General features: G+C 39.8%; 1 pseudogene; it reads left to right on the forward strand.

The window, feature by feature from the left end:
- The window catches only part of LOC122235284, a 59,894-nt pseudogene extending 51,811 nt beyond the window's left edge, over window positions 1-8,083 (forward strand).
- The last annotated feature ends 10,113 nt before the right edge of the window (window positions 8,084-18,196 follow it).

Here is an 18,196-nt window from a genome sequence, read left to right on the forward strand (position 1 = left end):
GTGCTGACAGCATGGAGCCTGCTTGGGATTCTCTCTCTCTCTGTCCCTGCCCTACTCATGCTTGCTGTCTCTCTCTCTCAAAATAAACATTTTTAAAAAATGGAAAAAATTAGATCAGCCTTAGAGTATTATAGGCCTCTTGTGTTATTCAGTTTGGAGGGTAAGTATTGAATAATTTTGGAATTTCAAATGACATTATACAGACAGCAGTTTGATCACAATGTGTTTATGTTAAAAATCAATAAATAACTATGAAAACCCCATATATTTGGCTGGGGCACCTGGGTGGCTCAGTTGGTTAAGCGTCCGACTTTGACTCAGGCCATGATATCACAGTTCCTGAGTTCGAGCCCCCCATCAGGCTCTGTACTGACAGCTCAGAGCCTGGACCCGGCTTCAGATTCTGTGTCTCCCTCTCTCTCTGCTCCTCCCCTGCTTGTGCTCTGTCTCTCTCTCTCTCAAAAATAAACATTAAAAAGTTTAAAAAGAGAAATATAAAATTTGAGTAATACTATAATATAGTAGATATAGATTAGTAGATATATAATATATATATACCTATATTATTATAGGTATAAATAGGTTCTATAAACCTATTTAGGTTTATATAAAAATTGACTCGTACAGATTTCCCATAAACCCCCATGCTCTTCTCCTTCATAGTTTTTCCTATTATCAACATCTTGCGTTCATGTGGAATATATGTTACCACTATTGATAAATTATTATTAACTAAATACCATATTTTATATTATGGTTCACTGTTGGTGTTGTACATTTTCTGAGCTTTGACAAATGTATAATTATGTGTATCTATGATTACAGTATCACATAGAATATTTGTGCTGCCCTAAGCATCCTATGGGCTCCCCTATTTAATCTCCCCCTCCGCTCTCCCTGATCTTTTTAATCTCCCCCTCCGCTCTCCCTGATCTTTTTACTCTCCCCCTCCGCTATCCCCCTCCGCAATACCACTGATCTTTTTATTCTCTCCATAGTTTTGCCTTTTTCAGAATGCCCTGAAGTTGCAATCATTAACTTAGGGATATGCATTTAAAATTCCTCCATATCTTTTTGTGGCTTGATAGCCAATTTCTTTTCATCCCTGTGTATTATTCCTTTGTATGGATGTACAACAGTTTATCCATTCACCTACTGAAGGACGTCTCGCTTGTTTCCAAGTTTGGGCAATTATGACTAGAGCTGTTGTAAACATTTATGTGCGAGTTTTATGTGGACATGTTTTCAATTCATTTGAGTAAATATCAAGGAACAGAATGGCTGGATCATTTGACAAGCCTGTGTTTAGATTTGTGAGAAACTACCAAACTGTCTTCCAAAGTGGCTGTATCATTTTTGCATTCCCACTGGTAATAAACGAGAGTCCCTGTTGCTCTACATCCTTACCAGCATTTGGTATTGTCAGAGTTTTGGATCTTAGCCATTACAATAGGTCTGTAGTAATGTTTAACTTTTTTTTCCCACATATCTTTGTTAGTCATTTACATTTGTTGTTAGATGAATTGTCTAGCCAGAACTTAAGATTTTGTAAGAGACACACGTAAGACCTAGATGCTTTACAATAAGTAAAACTCCTTAATAAGGTTTCATTTTGTTAACAAAAACAGGTAAATCTGACAGGGTATTTGTTTTCTGGACAGAATTCACGCTTGGGTGACACCCATGATCTGCACAGAAAATTTGCTATGGAGGGAAACACGTTTTACCAGCAGAAGTACCGAATTTTCAGAAAATGATGGGCATTTATATAAACAAGTTTCATTGAGTAATTCCTCTGGCATTTTGTCTTTTAGTAAGACGACATACAACTATAAACACATTCTATGACTCTAAGACTTCAAGTTTCTTTCATCCTTCGTATATGAACAAAGGATTCTGGTCTATGTCTAACCCCAACTGTGTTGTCTTGACCCCAAACAATAGATTTGACTAACATTCAGTCAAGTATAACAGAGATGTTTGGTTTTCACTACAAAATTTTATTAACTTCGTTATCATCCCTGGACCAAAAAAATTACAATGCATTTACTATAGGTAGGAGTCAAAATAGTCACTCCACGCTTGGCACCTTCTCATTATGAACAATTACCAGGAATATACTCCTCAGTATTTACATAAATTTCTTTCTCTGCACACCACTCCCTAATCTTTCATTTGCTTCTAACACTGAACCTCCTCTTTTTTGTTAAATGTGAGGTAAGCCTCATGAACATTTCCATGCACAAAGAGATCTAGAAAAGTGAACTACAGTCTTAATTAGCACCTCTGTAAAAACCATTGGTTTGCATTAAAGATAGTACAAGTTCCCGAAAGCTGAAAATGATCTGTAGACAATCGAGCCTACACCTCCCTGCAGGATTACCTTTGAATAATTCTCCCACCAGCAGCCCTAAATCATTATCCATCATGTTTTATAGATTTCCAGAGAAGGCTTTTGAGACAACCTTGCAGTGTTAATGTTTAATGTTCCATAAACTATTGTCAGGATAAAATCCTCTTTTCTAACCTGCGGTTTTGTCTTATTTCCATTTAAATTCTCTCTGAAAGTGGCTACTGTTCATCAAGTTCATTTACATTGTGACAACTGTTATTAATAAAGGGCATGAGGCTTATGTTTTCAACTCCAATGTCAATTTTCAGCTGTCATTTACCTGACCTCTCAGCAGCGTTGGCAGAGATGAATCACTCCTTCCAAGTTGATATTATTTATTCACTTGGCTTCCAGAAACCTACATTATTCTGGGTTTTTTTTTAATGTTTCTGTTGCATCACTAGCTGTTTCAACTGTATTATTTTCTAGATTCTCCTTTACTCCCACCTTCTAAAATGTTGGAGCACTGCTGGACTCAGTCCTTAGTCCTCTTTTCTTCTCTAACTACATTTGTTCTATCAGTGATGTCATTTCTTGGCCTTAAATATAATCTCCACACACTTAAGGCTCCCGAATTTATAGCTTCATCACAGACCCATTCCATGAGCTCCTGAATGATATATTCCACTGATTACTCGGCAGCTTAAATTTAACATTCTCAAAATTGAGCTCCTCATTTTACCCTCTTCCACCCAAACCATCTTTTCCCAGTATTTCTCGTTATAATATATGGAACTAACATTCTCCTGGTTGTCTAGGCCAGAAGCTTTGGAGTCATTCTTGACTATTTTCTCTCCATAACCCACATACCGTTTATTGTCAAGTCCTGTGAGCTCTTCTCCATAATGTGTCTAAAATGTCACCACCTTTTACCACTGACAACACTTCTACCCATGTCCTTAGCCGCTGTCATCTCTCACTTACATTGTTACAACAGATTTCTGGCTAGTTCTCTTGTTTCTACTCTTGTCTCCTGATAGTCTGTTTTCCATACAACATTCAGACTAATCTTTCAGCTATTAACTGAATTGTGTCCCTCTAAAATTCATGTTGAAGTCATAATCCCCAATGTGATGGTATTTGGAGATGAGGAATTTTGGAGGTAATTTGGCTTAGAAGAAATCACAATCATGGAGCCCATATGATGGGATTAGTGCCCTGATAAGAGACACCAGAGACCTTGCTTCCTCTGGCTGTCTCTATCCACATGTATCGAGGAAAGACTATGCAAGGACACAGCAAGAAGGCAGCTGTCTGAAATCTAAGAAGAGAGCTCTGAGTAGACATCTACCCTACTGGCTCCTTGATTTTGGATTTCTAGTCCACAGAACCGTGAGAAATAAATTTGTGTTGTTTAAGCCACCCAATCTTTGGTATTTTGTTACAGCAGCCTGAGCTAAGACACTTCCTAAAAATATGTAAATTATGCCACGTAATTTTCCTGCTCCAAACTTTCAGATGACTTTCTATCATTCCTGGAGTCCAGTCCAAGGACCTTCCTATGACCTACCAGATTCTATATGATCTAGACACCTGCTACTTGTTTGATCTCATCTCTTAACCAGGATCCTCCTGGCTCGTGATAGTCCAGACACTCTAGCTTCTTAACTGTTGCTAGGTTATCACAAGTTTTTCCTCAAGCCTGGGCTTTTGCACTTGCTTATCCTGCCCCTGTTTCTCCCGATATGGGCATTGCTCACTTTCTACCTTTAGATTTTTTTTTCACATATCATCTCAAAGATGCCTCGCTAAAATAGCCTTGTCTTTATCCATTACTTTTTATCCTCCTGCCTGATACATTTTTGTTTATATATTTATCACTAGATGATATTATCTATCTCTAATTTATCATCTTCTCTCCCACCAGATGGTAAGTTTCTTGAGGGCAGAGAAGAATGATGTCTGTCTCACTCACTGTTGTAGATTTGTACATGGTAGGTATTTGATAAATCTGCAGTGACAAAATGAATGAGTTTGATCTCACAATCACTGCTGTCCATCTGGCTCTTCTGTTTAACTCTGAAAGTTGAGGTGAGGAAAGGATGGCCTGGAGTGCCTTTCAAATTCAGACATGAGAAATGTAGTTAGGAACTCATTTTCAGTATAACAGAATAACAACTTTTTTATTTTGATGTTTCCTCACACAGCTAACTGTTCTGTTCTTTTACCCTAAGAAAATACATGTTTGTGGTTAGGTAGTCTTCATGGTTTAAGATAAAGCAGCTCTGATATCTGTAGAAGTGAATTCAGATCCTATTAAATTTTCTCTTCAGGCTAATCCTTTGATTTTTTTTTTATTCAGCAAATATTGAATATTGCGGGCGGGGGGGGGCGGGAAATAGGCTGGGAAATAAAGATGAATGAAGTCTAGTCCATGCCATTGAAGAACTCAGTCCTCTGGGGATAGGCACACATATGGTACTTTCATTAATGACTTCCCAGGGTGAAATTCAAGACATAGTGTAGGAACCTAGAAGAAAAGAGTACCAATGGCTGCCTGGAAAAGTCAGAGAATACTTCATAGAGGAGGTAGCATTTGAACTGATAGATAAAGGATGGATGAGGCATGTTACCGGGCAAAACATGCAGAGACTGTTTCTTTGAAGGATGTGGTGCATGAACTTGGCCATGAAAAAAGGTATGGTATATAAGGGAATCTATGGAGGAGTAAATAGCACGGGCAAAGGCACCAAGTGTCATGATTTAAAAAAAAAATCATTGTTTGAATGATTGCAAATAATGTAAGGGTATTGGGGGATATGGAAGATAAGATAATGAAGCCAATCCAAGCTGATTCTGAGATTTCCAGAGTGGCTAATTAGCAGAATACACTATTACAAACTCCATAACCACTGTGCACGGCTAGTTATCAGTTAAGAAGGAAATTTGATAAACGAGCCTAAACTGTAGTATAATGACTCATTTGTTATTTCTCTCAGTGACACTTAAATTTTATAGGAGGATGTCCAGAGAGGACAACACATTACCTAGTAGAATTCTGGCATGGACAAGTAGATCAGACTTAAGCCGAGGAGTTTCCAGTAAGTTCTCCTGCCCTTTAAAATTTCTGTCTGCCACGTCAACTCAGTGCCTGAGCAGATTTTCAATTTTCCTGCAGTACTCTGTCTAAAATGGACAAGAAAATGAATGAATTTAGTTTTTGAGAATGTAAAATAATTATTCCCCCTGATTGGAATTCAAATACCCAGAAGAGATAAAAAGAAATAGTGATTTAGAAAATACTTGGTTAGGGAAAAAAAAAAAAAAAAAAAAGGAATTGAAGCAGCTGTTCTTTACCTAAGTAAAGAATAGTACATAAAGGGGGAAAAAAAATCCATCTGTTTTGAGTCATGAAATCATCCTTCAGGCTCCAAGGAGAGCTTATAGTCAAGTGGAAGAGAAAGTGATTCTCTCTGTGAAACTCAATTCTAAAGAGCGGCATCTTTTCCTTGAGGCCTCCTGGTGGGATAGATCGTCCTCTTTCATCAGTCCTAGGTTACTGAATGACAGATATGTGCAAAGGTTAAATTGCAACACCTCAGTTGGAACATTTACGGCCTGATGGTTGTTCATGCCCTCAGTGCCGTACTAAAAAACCTGAGCTCTAAAAACCGAACGTAAAGATCGTGTTCTTTTTAAAAAGAAAGTAAAATGGAAATGAGTTCAATTTAGAAAAATGAAGCAAGTAAAGGCATCTGGGCATTTAAAAATGCTATATAATTATACAGAGGAAAGAAACGTTCTAGCAAGCCTACCGCTGCATGTCAAATTAACCCTAAATTCACTTAAAAACAGGCTTCTGTTTGTTACAGATATGAAGATACATATGTATCTTGAGTACTGTCTTAAGTACTGTGATGATGACAAAAAGATCTTTTGTCATTTGCTTAGAATCTAATTATGGAAGCAGCTCCTATACTTGAAGACATTAAGGTATGTGAGTGTTTGGTACAGACATGCAAATTTATGTGGTAGGCATTTCAAGCAAGGGAATGGTCACTGAAGGACCGAGTTAAACTGGATAGCTCTTATGGAAAAGACGAGTCTTGAACTCAGAGCTTCGAAAGAAGGAAATTTGGTGTTTTGAATGGTGGAGAGAGAGGAAAGAGAGCATTTTAGATATAAGGAAGTAGAGTGAGTGAAGGTATGGGGGCAAGAATGTGGTATGTGATTTTAAGGGGGCCAGTCTGACAGAATCGGGGCCAGGGATCATGTCGGGGATTAGTGGGAGGTTAGGATGAATAGGTAGGGTGGAGTCAGTTGATGGAAGACCCGGAATGCCAGCTTGATTAGTTTTGACCTTATCCTACGGGCAAATGAATGCCCTGGTAGGGGAGGGACATGCCGAAAGTGGTTCCTTAAGATTAATCTAGCAGTGGTTTTCAGGAAGGATTTGCTTGTCTGCGTGTGGCAAGTGATTGATAGGTGTGGGATCAGTGACAGAGTTAACTCTCAGTTATTGCATTAAGGCTTATCAGAAGCAAATCTTTAAATTCTTCTCTAAGTGATTGGAATAGGGAACAAAGCCATGCTGTTTTTTCCCCTTTCCAATTAAATTGTTGACATTATTATATTTACTCTAATTCTCCTTTTCTAATTTAGCATGCTGCTCCGGGGAGTTGGAAAGGAGGGAATGTTCAGGGTGTGTGAATGTTTCCCCTACCATCTCCCCCCTACCATCCATGCTCAATGGTCAGGAGAGGTCTTTTAAAACAGCTTTGTCATTCATTCTTTAATTCTCTGGGGAATATGTGGGTCATTCAGCCTGTAATTGTCAGAAGCCCCAAAGTCTGGGAATGGTGCCTTGCTCTAGTCTTCAGCATGGGTATAAACTGGGTTACTTTCCATTTTCTTCAAAATCACCTCTTCCCAGTGTGACTTCATTATTTGAAATTATGCAAAGTCCTAATAACCCAGACGGATCCCCATTGAAATGGAAATACAAACACACATCAAAATGCCAAATAGGGAGGAGCTGGAGATAATCGATGTTATTGCCGCCCCCCCCCCCAATTCAATTCAGGTCAGCTCAATGATTATGTATTGAGCACACTCATCAGGGATTTATGGGCTATATAGGAACAAAGTCTTATCCATATAACGTAGACATATAAGCACAAAAAAGGAACAAACCACTCTGAACAGTTAAATAGCAGCATGAGATGCATATGATTAGGTGTTAAAATAAGTGGCACAGACAACCGTATGAACTGACTGCAACAATTATTTGACATTAAAAAAGAAAACTTGAAGCCCTGCATAGTATGCATGTTACAGACATTGAATCAATTTTATGTATGTCCTCTATACGTTTCTCAGATCTGGTATGGGCAGAGATGAGAACTGACAGCTAATTGACCCAATATCAGAACATCATTTCCAGATGGACTTTTTCTTCTTGGTTTTGGGTTTTGCCTTTACGGCATCCTTTCACTGAGTCCCATTTTCTCTCTTACAACTAAGGGGATCCGCTTCTCATTGAAAAAAAAGTTATCTGAGTGTGTATATGCAAAGATCTTACTTTGGTTTGAAGAGTGGGCTGTAGGGTGATGCACGAAGTTACTATGTTTACTCCATCTGTAGATTGATGAGGAAGAATTGGAATATCTCACGGTGCTGCAGTCACATTTGAAGATGAAGTTTGCTTTTTGTGCCAATAAGAACATGCCTCTGCTCGTAGAAATATTTTGAGGATGCTGAGTTTTTGTTGGCAGGTTTGAGAAGGGGTGGGATTAATTGGAGTAGCTCTCTAAAGGGAAACTATGCTCTGGAATCATCCTAACAAGGAAGGGATATGCTGGGGTACAAGGAGGAGCATTGGGTTACTTGGCCAATCAACCCATAAGTACTGCTTAAGATCGGTCTGCGTATTTTGTGTGTGCTGCCTGATTGAGAGCAAGGGCCTGAGGGAAGCAGATCTAGAGGATGATGGGAAAGCAAAGAAGAGAAAAGGAGAGAGGGAGGGAGAGAGAGAGATGGGGGAAAGAGAGAGGAAAAGAGAGCAGGAGGGATGGAGAGGAGAAGGGAGGAAGGTGGGAAGGACAATATTAATAAATGAGAAATTGAATGGGAGAGAGTTGCACATACTTGGGTTTAGACCATTGACAAGGCAATAGAGCAGCATATTCATGGTATATCAGGAGAATGATTGTTCAAAAGGCAGAGAGTAGGGGGTGGCTCAGTCGGTTAAGCATCTGACTACGGCTCAGGTCATAATCTTGCAGTTGGTGAGTTCGAGCCCTGCGTCAGGCTCTGTGCTGACAGCTCAGAGCCTGGAGCCTACTTCGGATTCTGTATCTCCCTCTCTCTTTCTTCCCCTCCCCTGCTCACACTCTGTTTCTCTCTCTCTCTCAAAAAATCAATAAACACTAAAAAATAAAAAACAGAGTATGAGGAGAGGACGTAGATGACAAAAAATGACTCATCTGGACATCTAAAATATTGCTTGATTTTTCAAAGACCTTTACTCCTTTTCCATGTCTAGCATGTAGAGCGCATTGAAATCACATGAAGGGAGGGGCGCCTGGTGGCTCAGTCTGTGAAGCACCAGAGTGTTGGTTTCAGCTCAGGTCATGTCTCACAGTTCGTGAGTTCAAGCCCCATGATGGGTTCTGCGCTGGTAGATTTTTTCTCTCCCTGTCTTGCTGCCCCTTGCCTTCTCTTTCTCTCTCTCTCTCTCTCAAAATACATAAATAAACCTAAAACAAACAAACAAACAAAAAGAAATCACATGAAGGGAGGATGTTCCAGGGCTAGGTTTACTCTTGGTCTTGCAGGGTTGAGGTGTTTGCAGCTACCTAAAGTATTAAAACAGTATAATTCAAAAGCAATTGAGTGTTTTTGAAAATGTATTGCTCAGTAACTATATTATATATGGTGATGTAGGCATATTATATATGATGGTGTAGGCAATCCCTATACTTTTGCTATAGCAAGAGACTTTTAAAGGTAATTAGGCAACTATGTATCATGTGTATAAATACACATTTATATATAACCTAGCTACTGAGTAATGATATTTTGAAAGTATTCTAGGTTTTTTTTTTTCTCTTTTATGTTTTTGGGGAAGAGTGCAAGTGGGGGAGGGTCGGGAGGTGGGGACAGAGGATCTGAAGCGGGCTCTGCACTGACAGGCTGACAGCTGTGAGCCTGATGTGGGGCTCGAACTCACAACCTGTGAGATCATGACCTGAGCTGAAGTCGGACGCTCAACCGAGTGAGCCAGCCAGGTACCCCTGAAAGTATTCTATTTTCAAATAAGCCTGAATCCTCTTCGTCAAAACTCTCATTTTCTACTGTTCCAAAGCAGGGCCCCTAATAAGCTCTTCTTCTGCTTCCTCCAACCAAGCTTTGTTTACCAAGCAGACGTGGAGAGGCAGGAGGCAGTCTTGGCACCCGGGGAAAGTCTTACTGGAAAGGTCCTGGTTAATTTGTATGGATTTCTAGAAACTCGATGCAAAAGCCAAGATATACTAGTATTTTCCTATTTGGTATAAACAACTAATTATTTTACTATTGAGTTGACCCAAACTGGTGCTAACCTATGACTATAAGTCAGTTTTTAAAAGCTGACTCCCTACCATTAGACTGGGCATCTTGCCCTACCTGATAGCATTTCTAGGTGTAGCATCATCCCAGTGTGGTTATTTGGAATTCCCAAATTAAAAATCCTTAGAATCACATCAACAGAAATGAGACCTAAAAGATCATACAAGGCATTTGAAGGATGTGCCAAGGTAGTCTGTTAGCATTGAAAGGCTTTTACTTGGATGAATGTGGTAGATCTAAGTAATATTCTAAGCAGTAAAAAATGTTTGTTTCTCAGTTTAAACACTGGAAAAGAGCTTTCTGCATCTTCTTGGTTTTTTTTTTTTCCTTAATAATTGTAGTAGGATTGCCAGGATTCACACAGAACTCTGGAGTCTCCAGGAACTCTGCAGGCAAGCTACCTATGTATTTCTCTGCTTTCGTAAGAAATCTTCCACACAGAGCTGGATGTAACGATTTTTTTTATTACTTCTAAGATGATTTTTTCCAAGGATTTGATGACACATATGGGAGAAATAACTTTTTTTTTTCAGAGGAACAGGCTACACCTATATAAATGTCTCAATAAGACTCAAAATGGAAGTTCTGATTTTAACCCCGGTAGGAGAAATAACTCTCATCTCTTGTTGATCAGATTTCATCCACTGTAATTTTACCTTCTTTTCTTTGGACAAAGAAGCATTTGTTAAGGAAGTGTAATAGGTGTTTCTTTTGTGGCCATTGAGCAAATGGAAGCCTCTGGTATAAAGAGAGCAACAGTGTTCCCATAATTTCAAAGGAATAAGTTCATCTCAGGAGCTCCAGGAAAGGTTTCATTCATTTATCAAGGAAACTCTACAGGAAAGGTTATAAAAATTTATCAAAGTACTATGTGTAGCACTCTACCTACTATAGTGAATAATCTCTTACAAATGCTCACTTAGTGGAATAATCTTGAACCAGAGTTGCTATTAATGGGAATATTCTTTGAAGAATTCAAAAAAGCTAGAAGAGTATAAAACCTCTTTATTATTCACTGTCCCTCCCAGAACCCAGTAGGAAACTGATCTAATTCTTTCTTTTCAAGATACCAGGGTACCCTGGTATGATATTCTACTGAGGGACAGTTTGGTGACCAGGAAGTGTCCATAGAGCTTAAGGTCAGTTCTCTGCAAGCACAAAGGTGAGGTTGGTAAAGCTCATCTTTCGAGTCCCCTTACCTTCTCTTCCGGTGCTTTTGTCCCCGTGTAATGCCCCCGATTTTGAATCCGAGAGACCACCACGGAGCTGATACCGATGCAAATGCATAAGGGTTTATTTGCAAGCTCGAGCTTGGGGCCAAGTATACCCGACACAGCGGAGCAGGGACTTGGACCCCTAGGTTAAGAGGTGTAGCAGTTTTATAGGGGCCAGTGGCCAATGAGATTGTAACACACACAGAAAGTTGCATAGTCATGTCAGTCCACACGCAGGTGGCCAATTGAATTACAATTTACCCTATAGTAACTGTTTGAACTAGCCTATCACTCTGGTCAGAATTGGCATGCAAGTTTGGTGGGCAAAAGGCGGGGTTTACATTCTTTGGCGGTTCGGGGTTCCATATTCCTATATGAGCCGGTTTCCAGTTATACATGAGATGGGTGTTATACATGAGATGGGTGTTATACATGAGATGGTGGGTGTAGCACAAAATGGAGTTAGTCTTGCTCTGCTTGTCCAGGGGTAGGGGATTTTTGTTACATTCCTTGGGTCCCACACCCACTGTGATACTTTTATGGTTAAAGTGTGACTGATATGCGTGCAGTATTTTACGATCAATTTCAAGCGCACATTTTAATGAATTTTGGTAATTGCATACAACTGTGCAAACACCACCACAATCAACGTATATAACGTTCCACCGCCGCAAAAAGTTCCCTCATGTCCCATTAACTTGATTTCCTCTCCCCATCCATGACCCCAGGCAATCATGTATCTATTTTATGTCGCTATAGTTTTATGTCACTATAGTTTCTAGAATTTCATATAAATGGAATCATACACAACGTACTATTTTGTGTTTGATCTTTTTCACTTAGTGCAAGGTTTCTCAGCTTCGACACTATTGTTGGGCTGCATCGTTCTCTGTTGTGGGCATCTGTCCTGTACTTTTTAGGACGCTGAGCAGAATTTCTGACCTCTACCTATGAGGTGCCAGTATCACTCCCCAGCTGTGGCCATCAAAAACGTCTCCGGGTATTGTGAGCTATTCCCTGGGCGGGGGGCAAAACCATTCCTGGTTGAGAACTACAGATTTGCCATCATGTTTTTGAGATGTATCCATGTCGTGTCTACGAATCATTCACTCTTTTATCGACGACTAGTATTCCAATCTATGGATATAACAGTTTATTTCTTTAGTCATATGCGGATGGACATTGGGTTATTTCCGGTTCGGGAATATTACAAATAAAGGTACTATGAACTTCCACATATCTATTTTTGTGTGGATACATGTTTCCCTTTTTCTTGGGTAAATACCTATGAGAGGAATTGCTAGGTCATATGGTAACTCTGTACCTAGCCTTTCGAGGAAATGCCACACTGTTTTCTAAAGTGGATGCACCATGGGGTGCCTGGGTGGCTCACTTAGTTAAGTGTCTGACTTTGGCTCAGGCCGTGGTCTCACAGTTCTTCAGTTCGAGGCCCACGTCGGCCGCTGTGCTGGCAGCTCAGAGCCTGGAGCCCGCTTAGGATTCTGTGTCTCCCTCTGACTCTGCCCCTCTCCTGCTCACACTCTGTCTCTCCCTCCTTCAAAAACAGATAAACGTTAAAAAAAAGAAAGTGGATGCACCATTTTACATTCCCACCATGTTCCACATCTACAACAACAGTTGTTATTGTTCATCACTTTGAGTATAGCCATCCTTATGGGCGCATTGTGGTATCTCACTGCAGTTATGATTTGCATTTCCCTAATGACTAATAATGCTGAGCATTTTTCATGTACTTATGGGTCATCTGTATATCTTTGGAGGAATGTTTATTGAAATCTTTTGCCTACATTTAAATTGGGTTGTCATTTCGGGTTGAGTCGCAAGAGTTCTTTATATATTATTGATGCAAGGGCCCTTTGTCAGATAAATGTTTTGCCAATACTCCCGGGCTGTGGCTTATTTTTTATTGTTTTTCTTAATTATGTTTTTCAAGGAGAAAACTTTCTTAATCTTGGTGGAGTCCATTTCATCATTTTTTTTTTTTACACTTTGTGTCTTCAGTGTTCTGTTTAAGAAACTTTTTCTAACCAGGGAGCCTGGGTGGCTCAGTCGGTTAAGCATCTGACTCTTGATTTCGGCTCAGGTCATGATCTCGTGGTTCATGAGTTCAAGCCCCACATTGGGTTCTGTGCTGGCAGTGCAGAGCCTGCTTGGGATTCTCTCTCTCCCAGCTCTCTCTCTGCCCCTCCCCTGCTTGCTCTCTCTTTCTAAACAAACAAACAAACTTAAAAATTTTTTTAAAAAGAAACTGTATCTAAATGTCACAAATATTTTCCTCTGTTTTCCTCTAGGAGTTTAACTGTTTTAACTCTTACATTTAGATATATGATCCATTTCGAGTTAATCTTTATGTCTGCTGTGCAATACAAGTCAAGGTTCATGTTTTTTCTGTACAGCTGTGTAGTTGTTCCAACATCCTTTGTTGAAAAGACCATCTTTTCTTTACGAAATTACCTTGACACATTTATCAAATATCAATTGACTATATAAGTATAGAAAAGTACTATGTATTCTTGAAAAGAATGTGTATTCTTCCATTTTCATATGTGTTCTTATAAATATGGAGTAAATTGAAGTGACTGATACTTTTGTTCATATCTAAGTTTTTGCTGATATTTTTTTGGTCTGGTTGTTTGTCAGTTTCTAAGAGAGGGCTGTTAATATCCCCAACTATGATTGAAGAATTGCCTGTTTTTCCCTTTAATTTTATGATTTTTGCCTCACCTATTTTGAAGCCTTTTATTGGGTGAATGCACTTATGATTGCTATGTCATATTCAATGGATGTTTTTTTATTATCATCTCTGGTTATACATTTTCTTTTAAAATGAGTTTGGTTGACTATTTTTATAGGTACTCTAGGCTTGTGCTCACTCTGTGTATGGATGTCCCTTCTAAGCTTAATCACAGGGCTGTTGGCTGAGGCTTTGGTTCCTCACCATGTGGTCCTCTCTATAAGGCTGTTCATGACATGCCAGCTGGCTTCCCCCAGAGTGAGTGATCCAAGAAAGAAAGCATGAAAGACCAAGATAGATCTTAAAACCGAATCTCAGGAGTGACATAGCCATCATTTCTGCTATGTTTTGTTTTGTTTTTCATTTGATTTTATCGTTGAAGTATAGTCATCATACAATGTTCTATTTGTTTCAGGTGTACAATATGGTGATTTGACAATTCTATACCTTACTCAGTGCTCGTCATGATAAGTGTCGTCACCATCTGTCATCACACAACACTTGCCTCTCTGAGACTTACTTACCTTATAACTGGACGTTTGTACCTTTTAATCTCCTTCATCTGTTTAGCCCTTCCATCCCCTCCCACCCCCCGGCCCACCTCTCCTCTGGCAGCCACCATTTTGTTCTCTGTATTTAAGTCTTTTTCTGCCACTGTCATATTGGTCACCCAGATGAATCCTGACATAATTTGAGACTATACAAGAGTGCGAAATACTAGGAGGGTGGGGGGTCATTGGGGCCAAGGCTGAATAATTTCTTTTCTGCCCAGTGTTCCCCAGGAGCCCAGAGTCGTCGCACTCAGTTCTTTCTCAGAAGACATTTCATGAACGTGCACAACAGACAGTAGACACTTCTGACACTCTCAGCATTGTGCTAGATCCTCTGGTTGGGGGAGAAGAGTATACGAACTGTAACATTTAGCGTAGCGTTAGCTTGCAAATAAGTCATTCATTCAGTTGAGACAATACCACCGTGTCTGTCATTACTGTTAATCTAGGGCACGTCCTCCTATTACTTCCCATTCCAGACCCTTGAATCCATCCTTTATGTCACTGCCTGATGTATCTTTCTATACGTCTGATTATATGACTCACTTTTATAAAATATTTAAGGTTTCTCTATTGCCTATAGAAAAAGAAAACAAATCTAATATCCTTCGAGAATTATTTAAGGTACTTCAAAATTTGACGCACCTGTTTCTAGCTATATCATTCATCACCCTTCACTTTCCCAATGCCGATTATGTCACAGTCTAATTTTTTTTTCCCCAAAGAATTATCCACAGAACCTTAATTCCATCAGCTCTGGGAAGAAAGGTTTCATGGTCATATAGGTTTGGGCAGTGCTGTATCCTATATTGCCTTCTTAGAAATGTATGCAATGTAGTATGTTAAAAACGCTGAAAAAATACTGTCATGAAGAGGTCTATTCAACATCAATCAATTGCCTCCCAATTTATTTGACTGTGGAACCAACTTCTGAAGACTACTTCTTAGCACCCTGCCCTGCATAAAGTTGTCTCATGGAACGTGTTTGAGGGAAATGCTGCTCTGTCACAGGGTTTATTCACAGTTTCCTGAATGACCGTATTTTGCTGTTTTGTTTTTGCTTTTGTTTCTGCGTGGGGTGAGGAGGACTCATCTGGTAGTTCTTTCCTGGAAACGGAGACCCTGAAATGCCTTTTTGTCCCCCTTAGCAGCCCAGAAAGCTTACTCAGCCTTCAGAGCCCAGCTCATGTTTAATCTCCTATAAAACCTTTTCTGTCACACCGTACGCTTTTTCCTAAAGCAAATGTAATCGATTGCCTGGGTTATCACAGAACTTTTCTTATAACCCTTTCACATTATGTCTCGCATTCTGTGTGTCTGCTTCCTCCCCTGGTAAACTGTGAGCTTGGGGAAGGGGGCCACATCTTATGCATTTTCCTATCTTGAGTGCCTCCCATAGTGCCAGTCATTTGAGTGGCATATTCAGGTAATATTCATTGCATGAATACACATGAAATCATTAACCCAATACCAGCTGATATATAATATAATTAAAGACTGCCTTATATACTGTCTATGAAGCGCTATAAGAATTTTCAAAACTGTAACCAATGAAGACTGACATCATTAAGGAGTTTTATGGGGGAGGTGGGTCTTGAACTAGAGTTTGAAAGACGAGTAGAATTTGTATGAAGTAAACATTCTAATCAAAGACAGAGCCAGGCATCGTCTGGCGTGTTAGTGGGACAGTCGGGGAAAAATAATGGATGCTGGAGTAGACAACATTAAAGTCGGGTAGTTAGAGTGGTTTCAGATTATAAAAAGCTTTGAATTCCAGGTATAATAGTTTAAAAGCTGCTGATGAAAGCATCTAATCAGGCTGAAAGCAGGATTTGGCAGAGATTAGACAAAAACACCAAAACATGTACTGATTTAAATTAAGGTCTGTTATTAGAGTCACCGATTCTGTCATGTTTGTTAACCGGCCCATGCAGTTCACCTATACTGAGCATTAAGTCTCATGTTTGAATTGCACTGGCTTTCTTTTTCCTAACATAAATTTGGTAATTTACAGATGAGGTAGTGTCACGAAAGCAGAATCTTCCTCCCTTCCCCAACTTTTTTTCTTTCTGATAAAATGTTTCTTCCTAAAATTGTTCATTCAAGGAAAGATATTCCTTTACAGAGAAGGAAAACTCAAATGGACATTCATCTATCTCTCTTTAGCTCCGACTCGTTAAAATAATGTGAAATTAGTTTGTAGCCATTATACTGAGTTTTTGATACACCTATTATCAAAAAATGTTTTTTTTCTTTTAATTAGATGGGTAGCTCCAGGAGAACATTTCAAATGTAATAATTGGATTTTGGATTGGCTTATTGTAGGAATTACCTAAATTTTTGAGTGCTTCTGAATGAAGTTTCTTAAACTTTTTCAATCTAAGTTTTACTTTATTGGCTTTGATGACTCCAAATCTGCTTTCTTATTTCTTTTTTTTTTTTTTTTTTTTCAACGTTTTTTTATTTATTTTTGGGACAGAGAGAGACAGAGCATGAACGGGGGAGGGTCAGAGAGAGAGGGAGACACAGAATCGGAAACAGGCTCCAGGCTCCGAGCCATCAGCCCAGAGCCTGACGCGGGGCTCGAACTCACGGACCGCGAGATCGTGACCTGGCTGAAGTCGGACGCTTAACCGACTGCGCCACCCAGGCGCTCTCTGCTTTCTTATTTCTAAATCAAACTTCGACTTTTGATATCTTCAAGGAATGTTATGAAGAAATACATATTATTTTGTTTTATTTTTTATTGAGATATAATTGACCTATAACATTAGATTAGTTTCACTGCACAACGTAGTGATTTGATATTTTGTATATACTGGGAAATGATTGCCACAATTAGCCTGGTTAACATCTATCACCACACATAGTTGAAGTGTTTTTTCTTGCGATGAGAACTTTTAAGATCTACTCTCTTAGTAGCTTTCAAATATACAAGACAGGGGCAAATTAAAGTACATGGGAAGGCCCTAAAGACAAGCTGGTTCTGTTTAGCAGCTTGCCTTAAACCAGCATAGAACCAAAGGTTTCTGTAGATTCTATCAGATTATTTTGCCTGTCAGATTTCTGGTGCACTGGGTATTTCAGAGAGGTAAAATAAATTTTAAAAATTACTAGAAAATAACTTTAAAGGCAAATAAAATTGGGGCTCCTGGGGGGCTCTGTGGGTTAAGCACCCAACTCTTTGATCTTGGCTCAGGTCATGATCTCAGGGTTGGGGAGATCATATTGACAACAGAGTCTGCTTGAGATTGGCTCACTCTCCCTCACTCTCTGCCCCTTCCCCCCTCTCAAAATAAACAAACAAACTAACTCACTAAATAAATAAAATTTGAGATTAAGGAATAGTTGGTCCAATTCTGCCATTCTGCTCAAATGTCACACAAGGGACCGACATTCATGGCAGATTAGATGACTCTTCCGTCTCTAATGCAGCCCCTGGCCTTACCTCCCCATGGGTTGGCTCTGTGTGGAGTGGGAGTGGGGGGAGTATGGACTGGCGCCTCACCCTTCCACCCTGATCTCTGGGAGTGGGCAGGACTTTAGTCCTCTGAGGCATCGGACGCTCCCTGGCCTCTTGGCGGTGTCCGGAGTGACCCTCCCAAGTGGAGGACAGTGCCGCGTCGTGGCTTCAGGCTTATAGCTCTTTGACACACCAGAGAGATGCGCCTGGCCCTTCGTGCTTCTCCTGAAACACTCCAGGTGGCCCCAAGCCAACCCACTGTCGTTTCCAGTT

Source organism: Panthera tigris, chromosome X (genome assembly GCF_018350195.1).
Source record: "Panthera tigris isolate Pti1 chromosome X, P.tigris_Pti1_mat1.1, whole genome shotgun sequence".
In the NCBI taxonomy this organism is placed as follows: domain Eukaryota; kingdom Metazoa; phylum Chordata; class Mammalia; order Carnivora; family Felidae; genus Panthera; species Panthera tigris.